Below are 14,443 nucleotides of genomic sequence, written 5' to 3' on the forward strand. Positions count from 1 at the left end.
CATTAGGCATTTATTGTGTGCTTATCATGTACCATGTGTCCTGTTAAAAGACATGAAAGAAAATATGGAAAGAAAAGATTCTTATTCTCTGGATGTAGCAGTGGATAAGAGATTTAAGATTTCCTTTTGCAAGGTGAATCAAGCACCCCGAGTGTGTGTAATGTTATGTCATGTTATGTCATGTCATGTCATGTGTCATGTCTACCCTTATCATAAAGGAAAGCCTTTTTTTTTTGAAATAGTATCTTGCTGTGTTGCATAGGCTGGATTGCAGTGGTGCAACCATAGCTCACTCTAACCTCAAACTCCTGACTCAAGTGATCTTTCTTGTCTCAGCCTCGCAGGTAGCTGGGATTGCAGGTATGTGCCACCACTCCCAGCCAAATTTTTAATTTTTTATTTTGTAGAGATGGTGTCTTGCTCTGTTGCCCAGGGTGGTCTTAAGCTCCTGGCCTCAAATGACCCTCTTTTCGCAGCAGTCCAAAGTGATGGAATTACAGGAGTGAGCTGCTGTGCCCAGCTAAAGGAGGGCTTTTGAGTACTGAAATGAATCATTGCTTTGTAATTCTATAATTTTTTAACAGACTTTATTTTTTAGAACAGTTTTAGGTTCACAGTACTATTGAGCAGAGAGGGTTCAGAGCTTTCCTATATATCCCAGCCCCCACACATGCATAGACTCCTCCATTATCAAAATCTCCCACCACAATAGTACATTTGTTAACAGTGGATGAACCTACAGTGACACATCATCATTCAAAGACCATAGTTTTACATTAGGGTTTACCCTTGGTAGTGTACATTCTATGGGTTTGGAAAAATGCGTAATTACATTTATCCAGCATTATAGAATCACACGGAGTAGTTTTACTGCCCTGAAAATCCTCTGTGTGCTCCTCGTATTTATCCTCCCTCTTACCTAATGTTAAGCAACCACTGATCTTTTTTACTGTCTCCATAGTTTTTTATTTTCCAGAATGTCATATAGTTGGAATCATGTAGTATGTAGCCTTTTCCAATAGGCCTTTTCACTTAATAATACACACTTAAGTTTCCTCCATGTCATAGTTTGATTATTTATTTTTATAGCTGAATAATATTCCATTGTTTGAATGCACCACAGTTTATCTGTTCATCTACTGAATGACATCTTAGTTTGCCTGAATTATAGTAATTATGAATAAAGCTACTGTAAACATCCATGTGTAGATTTTTGTCTGGACATGTTTTAATTTCGTTTGTGTAAATATTAAGGGATACAGTTTTTGGATAATATGGTAGGAGTAAGTTTAATTTTGTAAGAAACTACCAAACTGTGTTCCAAAGAGGCTGTACCATTTTGCACTTGCCAGTGAGTGAGAGTTCCTGTTGCTCCATGTTCTCACCAGCATTTGGTGGTGTTAGTGTTCTGGATTTTGGCCATTCTAATAAATGTATTGTGGTGTCTCATTGGTACTTCAGTTTGCATTTTGTTGATGACATATGATGTGAAGCATTTTTTTTTTTTTTTTGAGACAGAGTCTCACTCTTGTCACCCAAGCTATAATGCAGTGGCATGATCTCAGCTCACTGCAACCTCTGTCTCCCAGATTCAAGCAATTCTCCTGCCTCAGGCTCCCGGGTAGCTAGGGTTACAGACTCTCACCAAAACACCCGGCTAATTTTTTTTGTATTTTTGGTAGAGATAGGGTTTCACTGTATTGGCCAGGCTAATCTCGACCTGCTGACCTCAAGTGATTTGCCCACCTTGGCCTCCCAAAGTGCTGGGATTACAGGCATGAGTCACTGCACCCGGCCCTGAAGCATCTTTTTATACACTTATTTTCCATCTGCATATCTTCTTTGGTGAGGTGTCAAAGTTTTTAGCCCATTTTTAAACTAAGTTGTTTTCTTATTGTTGAGTTTTAAGAGTTCTTTGTGTATTTTATATTTTTAAAAATATACATTATTTTTTGAATTGAGAAATACAACCTTTGTATATTTTGGATAATTGTCCTTTATTACTATATCTTTTGCATGTTTTATTCCAGTCTTGTCTGTTCATTCTATTGATAGTGTTTTTCACAGAGTATACGTTTTTTATTTTAATCAAGTCTAGCTTATTCATTCTTTCATGGATAGTGTGTCTTTTTTGTATCTAAGTCATCACCAAACCCAAGGTGATTGAGAGTTTCTCTTTTTATCATCTTGGAGTTTCATAGTTTTGCATTTTACGTTTAGATCTGTGATCCATTTGATTTAATTTTTGTGGAGGGTATAAGGTCTGTGCCTTGGTTAATTTTTTTTGCATGTGAATATCCAGTTCCATCACCATTTGTTGAAAAGACTGCCTTTTCTCTATTGTATTGCCTTTGCTCCTTTATCAAAGATCAGTTGACTTTTATCTATGTGGATCTGTTTCTGGGTTGTTTGTTCTGATCCATGGATTAGCCTGTCTGTTCTTTCACTGCTGCTACACTGTGTTGATTATGATAGGCTTAAAGTAAACCTTGAGAACAAGTAGTGTCAGTACTCCAACTTTGTTCTTCTCCTTCAGTATTGTGTTGGCTACTCTAGATCTTTTCTCGTATAAAGTTTAGAATCATTTTGTTGACATCTACAAAATAATTGGGTGGCTAATTCCATAACTCTTAATGAGGTGTTTGTTTGCTTAATCAGTATTCTAATATTTAGTAGTGTTTCCACATATTTACGAAATTCTTGTTTTCTGAAGGGTGACTGATATGGTTTGGCTGAGTCCCTACCCAAATCTCATCTCGAATTGTAGTTCCCATAATCTTCATGTGGGAGGGAACTGGTGGGAGGTAATTTAATCATAGGGGTTGTTACCCTCATGCTGTTCTCAGGATCGTGATTTCGCATGAGCTCTGGTGGTTTTATAAGGGGCCTTTCCCCCTTTTACTCACTCACTTCTCTTCCTGCTGCTATGCGAAGGATGTGTTTGCCTCTCCTTCTGCCATGATGGTGAGTTTCCTGAGGCCTCCCCAGCCATGCCGAACTGTGAGTCAATTAAACCTCTTTCCTTTATAAATTACCCAGTCTCAGGTATGTCTTTAACAGCATGAGAAGAAGCTAATCCAGTGATCTTTAAATAAATAGTCACAGTATAAATGGCAAAATACTGTTTTCTCAGTTTGCACCATACTAATCATGCCAGCCTCAGGCAGTCCATCCCTTTCAAATTCCTCGCAATTCATCCTGGGATGTATAAGGGAGGACCTTTCAGCTACAATTTGTGACCTGTGGCTCTGGATTCCATAGAAACGCTTACCATTTTCCTCTTTTCTCACTAAGGCTCACAGTGGCGATGTCTTCTAAAGCTGTTGAGTTTAGAAGGTGGCGTAGCTTCTGCCACTGCCCACCACCCACCACCCACCACAGACATGCTGATACTGCTGATGCCCAGGCTTGAATTTGCTGTGTCTGTCTTGTGGCCTTGGAGAGTTCCTTGTGATGTTCTCCATATCAAGCTGAGGGTACCATCCTGAGCCACATAATAAGTAAATATATTTTGTGCTGCTGGCTCAAGTTCTGGTGGCTTGTGCTCTCACAGTCCCACAGAGACTTTTGTGAAACAGTTTTTTGGGGGACTTACTTGTTTATTTGCAGTGCCCTTGTGCCCTATTTCAGTCCAAGTACAGATGGGCTGGGTTAAGTGACCCCATATTCAGAAACATAATTCTGAGGCTTGTACTTTGTTTTTAAACCAAGCTGTGTACATTGATAACCGCTACCCCCACCTTGAGAGGTGTCTAGAAAAGCCTAATTTCTGGGTGAGCCCATCTGAAGTTCAGGCAATACTCTTGTTGGCCAATAGCAGACACTTTAGATATTTCAATTTACTGTCATCTTTTTTTTAAAAAAAATTATGATTGACACCTAATAATTGAATGTAATTATGGGGTACAACATGTTTCAATACATGTATACATTGTGTACATGATCAAATCAGGGTAATTAGCATATCCATGACTTTAAATATTTATTATTTCCTTGTGCTGAGAATGTTCAGCACAATACTAACATTTAAAAATATTCTTTATTTCCTGTTTGGATGGTGGAGAATCTTTAGTTGTGGTTCTCTCCAGGTAGATATTCTTGATTTCACTTTTTTGTATTATATTAAAAGAGTCTAGTGTTCAAGCAGGCTGAATTTAGTTTGAATCTCAGCTTCCTCGCTGGTGGTGTGATTGTGGCACATTTCTAGATTTCTGGGGAACTCAATCTCCTTATCTATGAAATTGACAGAAAACTCGTTTCATAGGGATTGTGTGAGGATTAGAGATACATGTTAAGTTTACTGGGCACATGCTAGATACTCGGAGTTATGTGGCAGTAATGTTGACATCTGAGTTGGTTGTATCACTTACTATCTATCAGTAAATAAAGGAATCTCTCCTGTTACTTGACTTCATAGATCTGTGCTGAGAGGCAACTCTGTTGCAGATCAATTTCCTTAAAGTCTCCCTGGGAAGATGCCTGCTTCTTCTGTAAATATCACGTCAACACTCTACAAGTGACTTTTGCAGACTCTAGGTAGCCTCTCTTCTAAGTTAGGTTATTTTAGACAGTTTTTTTTCTTAAAAATGCAGCCGTCAGAAGAGTGTAGATTTAAAACAAAACAAAACAAAACAAAGCATCCCATGGAGCCCAACTTCTCTGTAAATTTTCTGGACCTCATTTTGGTTACTAAAAACAGTGAAAGTAATGAGCCGGGTGGTCTTTTAATAACTCGTTTGTGCTTTAAAAATTCATTATTCTATAAGAGAAGATCTGTTAGGCTCAATTTTGTATTTTAGGCAGGTGGCTTCCATATATCTAGGATGTATTCTGGTATTTCTGTATTCTGGTGTGGAATTAAGTAGGCATCCAGGAGAAATTCAGTATAAGTCAAAGTTTGGAAATTAACCAAGCAGCTTTCAGCCCCTTTTGATTTTGGTCTGCAAAGGTTTTCGTTACATTTTACAAAGGAATACTTGTGATATCCATTTGCAAATCAAATTCTTCATTTTAAGCTATTTGCCAATGTATTATCTGTTGTGATTTTGTCAGTTGTAACCTTTTAGAAGAATATTACTTTGAATTGTTATGTAGCCCGTTATGTTCTTCAGACCATTATGAAAATCTCTTTTATTAAGGAGAATATTTTGGTAAAACAATTTGAATATTTCCTAAGGAAGGCAAAAAGTATATTTTTTATAGTCTTCCATTTAATTCCATTATTTGGTACTAGTTCTAATTTTTAGAAAAATAAAATGTAACTAAAGTAATAGTTGGCATCGTGAAGTATGATATCTTGCAGTCTTCTCCAGAACACCAAATTTCCACAAACCAAGTGGCTCCCTAGTTAATCATATATCATAAGTGCTGAATGAAAGTCAGTTAACAGACTTTTGAAATGTAGTACTCTTTTGGATCTTTGATATACTAATGCGAATTGTGAATCCTCAAAAAGAAAGTAGAGTATACACCTACTAAACTACGTAGCCTGGTATCCAAAGAACACTTGTTGAGATTCTTCATAGTATTAGTGTTCCAAGGATACAGTTTGTGAAAAGCTCATTATATAGTACTTTATAGTTTATAAAGTACTCTTGCATTATTACCTTATTTGTTTCTCACAACCCATTTAGGTGTTGTTTTACTGGTCAGGTACATGAGCATCTGAGAAATTGTTGCTACATATTGAAGGCACATACTTATTTACTTGGAGATTAATTTGTGTTAAGAAGGAAATTAGAATTTTAAATCAGCAACGGTATGTTGTTTTGATAAGCGTTTGAGGAGTTAATTGAGTACAGCTCTGGTGATTACAGAGAAATCTGTTAGAAAATGTTGACACAAAGAATGAGAGTTTAAAAATGTCAACTATTTTACCACTGGGCATGCTAGTGAAATTTTCCACTCAGTTATGTTTGTGTCAACAACAAAAAATTTCTTTAAATGTCATATATTTTTAGCAGTGCATTATGCATTATGGCTGTGCAATATAAACTCTCTTAGTTTTTATTAAATTTAAATGTGTGTTAGCCTATAATGTTATCGTTAATGCTGTGCTTGTTTCTAAAGTGGGAGCTCCACAACTCAGAATACTCTGAATCATAGACTGATAGGAAATTGAGTCCATGCAGATTTTTTTTTAGCATCCCTTGGTTTATCCTCCTCTTCAAAAAGCTGAAATTACCCCTGAAACTACTGGATCATGGAACTATACAGTATGCTTGAAAGTCAATGGAAGGGTGCTCAATTTTTTATTTACTGGTAGATGCTTGTACAGTGCTTACCATTTCCCGCCCTATGTCCTAAAGGATCTATAAATATCAGGTTATTTAATTAATAGTTATTGAGAGTCTGTGCTGTGGACTGAATGTGTCCCTCCAAAGTTCTGTGTTGAAGCCCTAACCCACAGTGTGATGGCATTTGGAGGTGGGGCATTTGGGAGATAATTAGGTTGGAATGAGGTCATGAAATGGAGTCCTCATGATGGGCATGAAGGGACCTTGAGTTCTCTTTACCATGTGAGGATTCAGCAAATAAGTGACTGGCAGTAAACCAGGAAGAGAGCACTCACCAAGAACCTGACCATGTTGGCAATTTGACCTCAGACTTCTAGCTTCCGGTACTATGAGATATAAGTGCTTGTTGTTTAGGCCACCCAGTCTGTGATACTCTGTTATAGCAACCCAGACTAAGATAGTCTGCTCGTGTGCCAGGTAGTTACCCTGGTCTTTAAGGCATTTTATGAAATTCTACAGCACGTCACTGAAGAAGTTTGTATTATTTTACTAATTTTATAGATGAGGAAACAGATACTCTTCTAGAAATCTTCTGCTTCTCAAATTGAAGGTACACAGCTGTATGTCAAGGTTAATACAAGCAACAGGAAAAGAATTGTCCTGCATCTTTAGAATTTGGCTTTGTTGCTGCACAAACAAAATCAGCTGAATTCTTTTCAGCTTTATGTTTTCAAAGAGAAAGTTGTTTTTGGAACTTACCACTTCAGTCCCAATGGAAAATCTCTCCACCTACGAAGAAACCCTCCATGGATTGAAGGCATACTTTGAATAGCTCCTTGAGGTTGGGGATAGATGGTTAAGATACATACCTGGGGTAAGTAATAAAACAGTCCTTATTCAGCCACACACTAGGATTTGGTGTGGGTGAGCATGATGGGTGGGTTTTGAGACATCCTGTGGGAAGAGATTTAAGAGAGTTGAGTTGGCCTTCAGTGAAGAGAAACAGCGAGGAAGAATGGAAGTGTGTGGGTAATATTGATAGGTTTCTGCTCTGCATTGTTTGATGTTAATCTTATTCTTGTCTTCCCACAAAATCTTTAAAGTGTTTGCTTTAAAAAATAATTTGTAAAACTGGATTTGTTTTAGGGAATGTGGCCAAGTACTGATGATAGCTTCAAGGAAGACTTAGAGGACTTGCTGAGACACCCAAGGGAGGCTGACACCTCTGGGTTTCATCTATCTGGGACTAGCGTTGATTTCCTCTGGCAGTATATGTGTCAGTTCTTTTTTATATAGCATCTGAAGGTTTTATGTGTTTGAAATACAGAATGGTCCCTATCCACCAGAATCCCTCAGTATTTTATTTAAGTTACATAATTTTAATTTTGTAATCATCTTTATCCTACACCTCAGCATGCATAGTACTAGCCCTTCTGTGGGTAGGCTCATACCTGTTTACCAAATGCAGATGTGTTCTGAACAGTAGTGAGTTCTTAAACCTTGCTTGATCTCTACATGTCCTCTTAATAAGATGTTTGTAGTAGATTCTCCATCACTCCATTGTGTATTTAGCGAACTCTTCACTGTTGACACGTTAATTATATTCAACTGAAATTCACTTACATAACTACTTAGCTCAAACCAGTAACACATATTTGAGAAACTGAACATTTTGAGTCCAAGTTCTGTATTTTACATTAATTTAAACATATGTGAAGAGAGTTTTAGCCCATTATTGTTGAATTTTGAGATATTTAGAAACACTGGTTTTCCTTTTGTCTTTTTGCCTACCTCATAGTCAAGAGTATGAATTCTGTAGCATGTAATCCACATGTTGATACTAATTCATTAATCAATGTTCTTTAGAGTTGTCCCACCAGATGCAAACCTACCTAAACTAGAGGCCGGCCTTGTATTCTTGTATTGAATATAAGAATATCATGTGGCATATTGTAAAAGCATCACTGAAATTATACTACTCTAGGCCTCAGATATGGTCCAAGCCTTTTTTCTTGTGTCTAATAGTCTTATCAAAACAGAACTGACCTTTTTTAGTGAACCTATGCTACTTTATCAAACTGGTGCTTTTTTTTTTATTTTTATTTTTATTTTATTTATTTTTTTTTTTGAAGGGGGATGGAGTCTGTCGCTAGGCTGGAGTACAGTGGTGCGATCTCGGCTCACTGCAACCTCCGCCTCCTGGGTTCAAGTGATTCTTCTGCCTCAGCCTCCCGAGTAGCTGGGACTACAGGTGTGCACCACCACATCCAGCTAATTTTTGTATTTTTAGTAGAGATGGAGTTTCACCATGTTGGCCAGGATGGTCTCATCTCTTGACCTCATGATCCACCCACCTCAGCCTCCCAAAGTGCTGGGATTACTGTGCCCAGCTGCTTTCTTTTTTTCTTTCTTTATTTCTCTCTTTCTTTGAGACAGTCTCACTCTGTCGCCCAGGCTGGAGTGCAGTGACACAATCTCAGCTCACTGCAAGCTCTGCCTCCCAGATTATGCCATTCTTTTGCCCCAGCCTCCTGAGTAGCTGGGACTACAGGCACCCACCACCATGCCTGGCTACTTTTTTTATATTTTTAGCAGAGACAGGGTTTCATCATGTTAGCCAGGATGGTCTTGATCTCCTGACCTTGTAATCTGCCCGCCTCGGCCTCCCCACTTTGTTTTTGAGTACTCACATTTTACCTTTTAATGAGTTGTCTTCAAAATTGGCAGAAGTTGACTCTAGACTTTACCTAATTTTATCACTGCCTCTCTTAATCTGGAGCATTTGTCCTTCAAAATTGGCAGAAGTTGACTCTAGACTTTACCTAATTTTATCACTGCTTCTTTTAATCTGGAGCATTTGTCCATCTCTGCTCTTCTGTAACATCCTCATGATTTCTCAAATTTCCTTTGATTAGTTTACAAAGATACCAGTAATTGGAGAAGCAAAAATGATGATATAGTAATAGCTGATTGGCATTTCAGAGCATTCCACTTCTTCACTTGACCTTTTTAATAGTAATAGAGAGTCATTGGGAAAAAGGATATATGAAAAATTAGAAAATAAGCCTATGAGAAAAAAGCTAAAGATGGCATGGTTTTTCTCCAAAAAAGAGAAAGCTCAGACTTCATACATGAGGATGTATTGTTGTAGTAGCCAGCTCTTTTCTCATTCCACCAAGACTGAACCGAAGGGAATTGATTTAGGCTGCATTATTAAGGGATGTATATTGAGTATTAATAGGAATTTTATGATTCTGAATATTGCTCATCTCTGGAGGGACTTTTTGGTAGAAGTTGTGATTTCTCTCCCCTCTTAAATCTCTAAAAATAACATCAATTTTCATCTCTCAGTAATGTTGTACAGTGCTCCCAAAGGCTAAGAGAGATATTAAGTGACCTTTCAAGTCCTTTCTTGCTCAGTGACTCTGTCTTTTCACAGATCTCACCCCACAGCTAGAGATCTGTTGCATTAGATTCACTTTTGTTCTTTCTTTGTCATTTAAAGAGCTGTTAACATTCCATCATGGATCTGCTAATGGAAAGGTGACCCTGCTGTTTAATATACTATTCTCAGTGTAAAAATAAAACTCCACTTTATATGTTTATGTAAAATATAAATACTTTATGAGGTATTTCAGTTATTTAAAAAACATGAGCTATTTGATAAATTATTTTTAAAGACAGTCTTTATTTTCAGTTTACCTTCTTTTCTCTTTCTGTTGTGAAATTGAACATGCTATGCATTTATTTTTATTTTTTCATTCAAGCACTTTAGTTCTTTTAGTTAACATGTTCTGGCCGGGCGCGGTGGCTCAAGCCTGTAATCCCAGCACTTTGGGAGGCCGAGATGGGCGGATCACGAGGTCAGGAGATCGAGACCATCCTGGCTAACACGGTGAAACCCCGTCTCTACTAAGAAATACAAAAAATAGCCGGGCGAGGTGGCAGCGCCTGTAGTCCCAGCTACTCGGGAGGCTGAGGCCGGAGAATGGCGTGAACCCGGGAGGCGGAGCTTGCAGTGAGCTGAGATCCGGCCACTGCACTCCAGCCTGGGCGACAGCGCGAGACTCCGTCTCAAAAAAAAAAAAAAAAAAAAAAAACATGTTCTGTAACTAGAAGTAGTTTTTAGTATAATAGTTTTTAAAAACTAGATTACCAGAACAACAAATGCTATTTGAGAATATCATCTCTCAAAATTTCTGATTTGGAAATAAATCATAGATAAAAAATCAAGGCAAATATGTAAAATACTTTCATAGCAGTTACTGTACCATTTGGACAGTATTATCCCGTTTGACCATTGTTACTTTTACTTCATTGATAACTAAATACAGGGAGGGTAAATCAATATAAAACCTTGGACTCCTAGATCTCAGCTTACAAATAGGGACTTTGGGCAATTTGCTTAATCTTTGTTTATTAAACGTCAGTTTTACCATTTATAATCTAGCATGGTAATGGCACAATGCTTATTTAGATTGCTGGAAAAATAAATACAGAATCCTTAGCATAGTGCTTGTCAAATAGTAAGAGCTATAAAGATTATTGTTTTATTCATTAAGAACAACAGATTACAGATTTCTCACTACCGTTCACTAGGCATTATGCTAAGCAATGAGCATGTAAGGACAAAAATATTCCATTCTTTGTGCTGGGGAATCTTTCTTCCTTGTGTTGGAAACATAGGTGGAAACATGTAATTGTGATATGAGTGCTCATAGACATGCAATTTTCCAGAAAGTAGAGTTGGATAATAATTTGATCGTTGGAGAAAACAGAATTTCAAAATTGTTTAAAAACACAGGGGAGGTTACTATTTCTTTAGATTGTTCTAATTTTAGCAAAATAGATTGATACATTATTCTTACAAATAATCATAAAGTAGAAATAAACAGTTTTCCTTTACTTGAATATAAATGTGTTTAGAAGACAGTTGGAGGAAGTGGAGAGCCTCTTAGTTCCATTTACATACTGATATTAATATTCTAAGTTGATTTTAGGATTACTCACATTTAATTTATCTTCTAATGTTGTTTATTTAACTCTACATGTGGTAATTTACTTTTAGTCCCTTAAAATGACATGGGTGCTTTGGCAATATCTATATTTATAAAGTTATTTTCAGTTTCATATCCCTCACCTCTCACTAATACTACTGTCATAGATTGGGGATGAAATGTTACAAATAAATCTTCTACATATAATACATGTGTACACCTATGGTTCTTAAAAACGATTGTCACGATTAGGGTATATTACCTGAGACGTCAAACAGCCTGTGAGAGCTGATGAGGTGACTGTCATCATTATAAATAATAGCCAGTGAGAGTGAGTGGGTTAATGGATTGCTGTTTCCTGGTAGTGTTTTAGAAGCTAAGGTCACCTGAGAACCATTGGTGGTTTCATAGACTTCTTAGAGTTGGAAAGAAACTTGGAGTCACCCCTTCAGCCTCACAGCTAAGATAAGAATGACCTTTTTCTGCATCTCTGACTAGTGGACATCCAGACTCGAACACTGCACATGGATGCATGGAAGAAAGACAAGGAAGTTTTTCCTTGCAATGCTCAGCATTCTGTGGAAGGTAGACATTTGTAGTATCTGTAGTGTATAGCAGGAGGCGTATGCAGTTAGGTTCACTTTTTTGTGCTTAAGATGGTGGTCAGTGTCACAGAAGTGAAGATGGAGTCTGGCAAAGGAAAAGATTTTCGTGTTTTACTTGCCTGGAGTAGTAGCTCCCATCCTGCCAGACCAGATGCCCACCTAATTTTAATGCCCCCTATAATATTCTGAAACAAAATTTGTAGATAATAGTAACCTATTTATATGTATTTACTAAAAACCACTAAACATGCCCAACTGCAATATATTAGAGAAATAGAAGAAATTTATCCCATGTTTTTCAGCATGTAAATGCTCAGCCACAACTGTGTCTTTATAAAAGTTGAATACTTGTTTCCTTATATAGAATCATTTATAGTTTACTATACATGCAAACTGCAATAGACGTGCCATGGAGAATATAACATGCAGAAATGGTGTTCAACTTTACTGAAATTTCCACATGACAAGGATTACCGTCTTCTCTCTTTTATGCAGTAGTTGCATTGCTGGAAAAAGTCAACACATACTAAAATCATGCAAAACAGTCTTTGTGTTTATGTGGAAAATTGAGTTAGGTTGTAGATTCAAATAATATAAAGTTTTGTTTTTTTCACCAACAGAATATAAGTAATTAGAAAATTGTGCAGGACATGGAAAGTACTCTATTGAAGGGATTCTTCTGTATATCATAGTAGTATACCCAGCCACACCAGTGACCAAAAATGCTCCCACAAATTCCCATTAAACTGTTCCTGGGTTAGCGCTATCCTTTCTCAGAATCATTGCCCTTAGCTGACTCCATGAGAACTTCAGCTTGCAACTTGAAGCCCTCGGTGCTGCCTCAGACTAGAGAGTATACAAGAAACTGCCTTTGACAGGTGCTCTGGAAATCTCTAGTCATGTACTTAACCCTCTTTTTACTAATTTTCTAGGTTTTTAAAAGATTGCTGTGAAATTTATTAGAAACAAGCCCCTCATGCATACAAAGGCCATAACTAGAACATCAGATTCACTTAAAAATTCTGACAAAATATACCTAATATTCACCATTTTAATTATTTTTAAGTGTACAATTCAGTGACATTAAGTACAGTCACGTTGTTCACCATCACCAGTGTCCATCTCTGGAACTTCTACATCATCCCAAATTAAAATTCTTTACCAATTAAATAATAAATCCCCATTGCTTCTTCATTCCCAGCTCCTGACAACCACTATTCTACCTTTCTAAAAATTTACCCTACTAGTTTGACTAAAAATATTTTATTACAGGTTTTTCCTTTTTGATAATGTGAGATTGACTGTCTTTTTATGTTACAGGACCCTAGATATTTCCTCTGTTGCCAGAAACTTATGCTTCATTTTGTTTCTTTAATGTTGCTTGTTCTGTCCCTTAAATGTAAATAATAATATTCTCATTGCTCTTCTTTCTGTACTTCTGTCCTTGATTCTTTTGATTTTGTCATAATCTATGATTTCGCCCTTTAAAATGTTCTTAGACTTAAAATAGGAAGTAAGAACCATGCCTTGACAGATGACAATTGGAGTTAGATTCCATATTCTACACGTGGCTTTTGTGGTGGTTTTCCATCCATTTGCCCCTGCTCTCTTTAATAAAGTTCTGTTGTGACTGTTAAAAGGCCTAAAACCTTTTAACGTTTGTAACTTGGAGACTTACAGGCTAAAATTTCCTCCTGAGGGAATCCTTTTGTATATCTAGTATCATTTTAAAGTAATAGACATGTATAATTTTCTCGAATCAAACACCACCCCTACCTGTTAGGTAAAATCTTTGGACTTCTATTTCATATGAAATCTCTAATCTTTCAGCAAATTGTGTATTCAGAAATGCTATACAATAGAAGAGGAGGTAGAATGAAGGTTCCATTTAGGAACAGTTTGCCTTTAGCAAGTAACCAGGTGTTAGTCAGTGTTTCAGGATGACTTCATGGAAGGGAAGTCATTGAAATGTCTATAATCAAGTTTTTAAATATCATTCCCAAATTATCTTGTTGATTATTGATTACCAAATTTTATTAACTTTTAAAGACAGTTTTATTGAGATACAATTCACCAAAAAATCATTTATTTAAAGTATGTATTTCCATAATTTTTAAGTGTAGGCATAATGTTGTACAGCCATTACCGTAATCAATTTTGGAATACTTACATTACCACCAAAAATTTCGTGACCTTTACCAGCCACTTCTCATTTCCCCCAAAACCCACACTGGTACTCAACCACTGGTCTACATTCTGTCTCTATAGATTTGACATTTTTGGACATTTCATGTAAATGGAATCATATAATATGATCTTTGGCTTCTTTCACTGAGCATTGTAAGGTTCCTCTACATTGTCCTATGTATCAGTACTTTGTTCTTTTTCATAGCTGAATAATTCCATTGTACAGATGGGCTACATAGTTTACCTCTTCATCCGTTGATGGACAGTTGTCTTGTTTCCACCATTTTGCTATTATGAGTAGTGCTGCTATAAACATTCATGTACAACTTTTTGCATGTGAGTATATTTCATTTTTATTACGTATGTATGTAGGATTGAATGTTTAACTTTTTGAATAGATGCCAGAGTGTTTTCCAAA

At 36.8% G+C, this 14,443-nt stretch overlaps 1 protein-coding gene across 2 annotated transcripts in view; it reads left to right on the plus strand.

The window, feature by feature from the left end:
- Positions 1-14,443, plus strand: part of GNAI1 (G protein subunit alpha i1) — an 83,410-nt gene that overhangs the window by 21,459 nt on the left and 47,508 nt on the right. The window lies entirely within an intron of this gene.

This window comes from Papio anubis, chromosome 4 (genome assembly GCF_008728515.1).
Source record: "Papio anubis isolate 15944 chromosome 4, Panubis1.0, whole genome shotgun sequence".
Taxonomy (NCBI): Eukaryota; Metazoa; Chordata; class Mammalia; order Primates; family Cercopithecidae; genus Papio; species Papio anubis.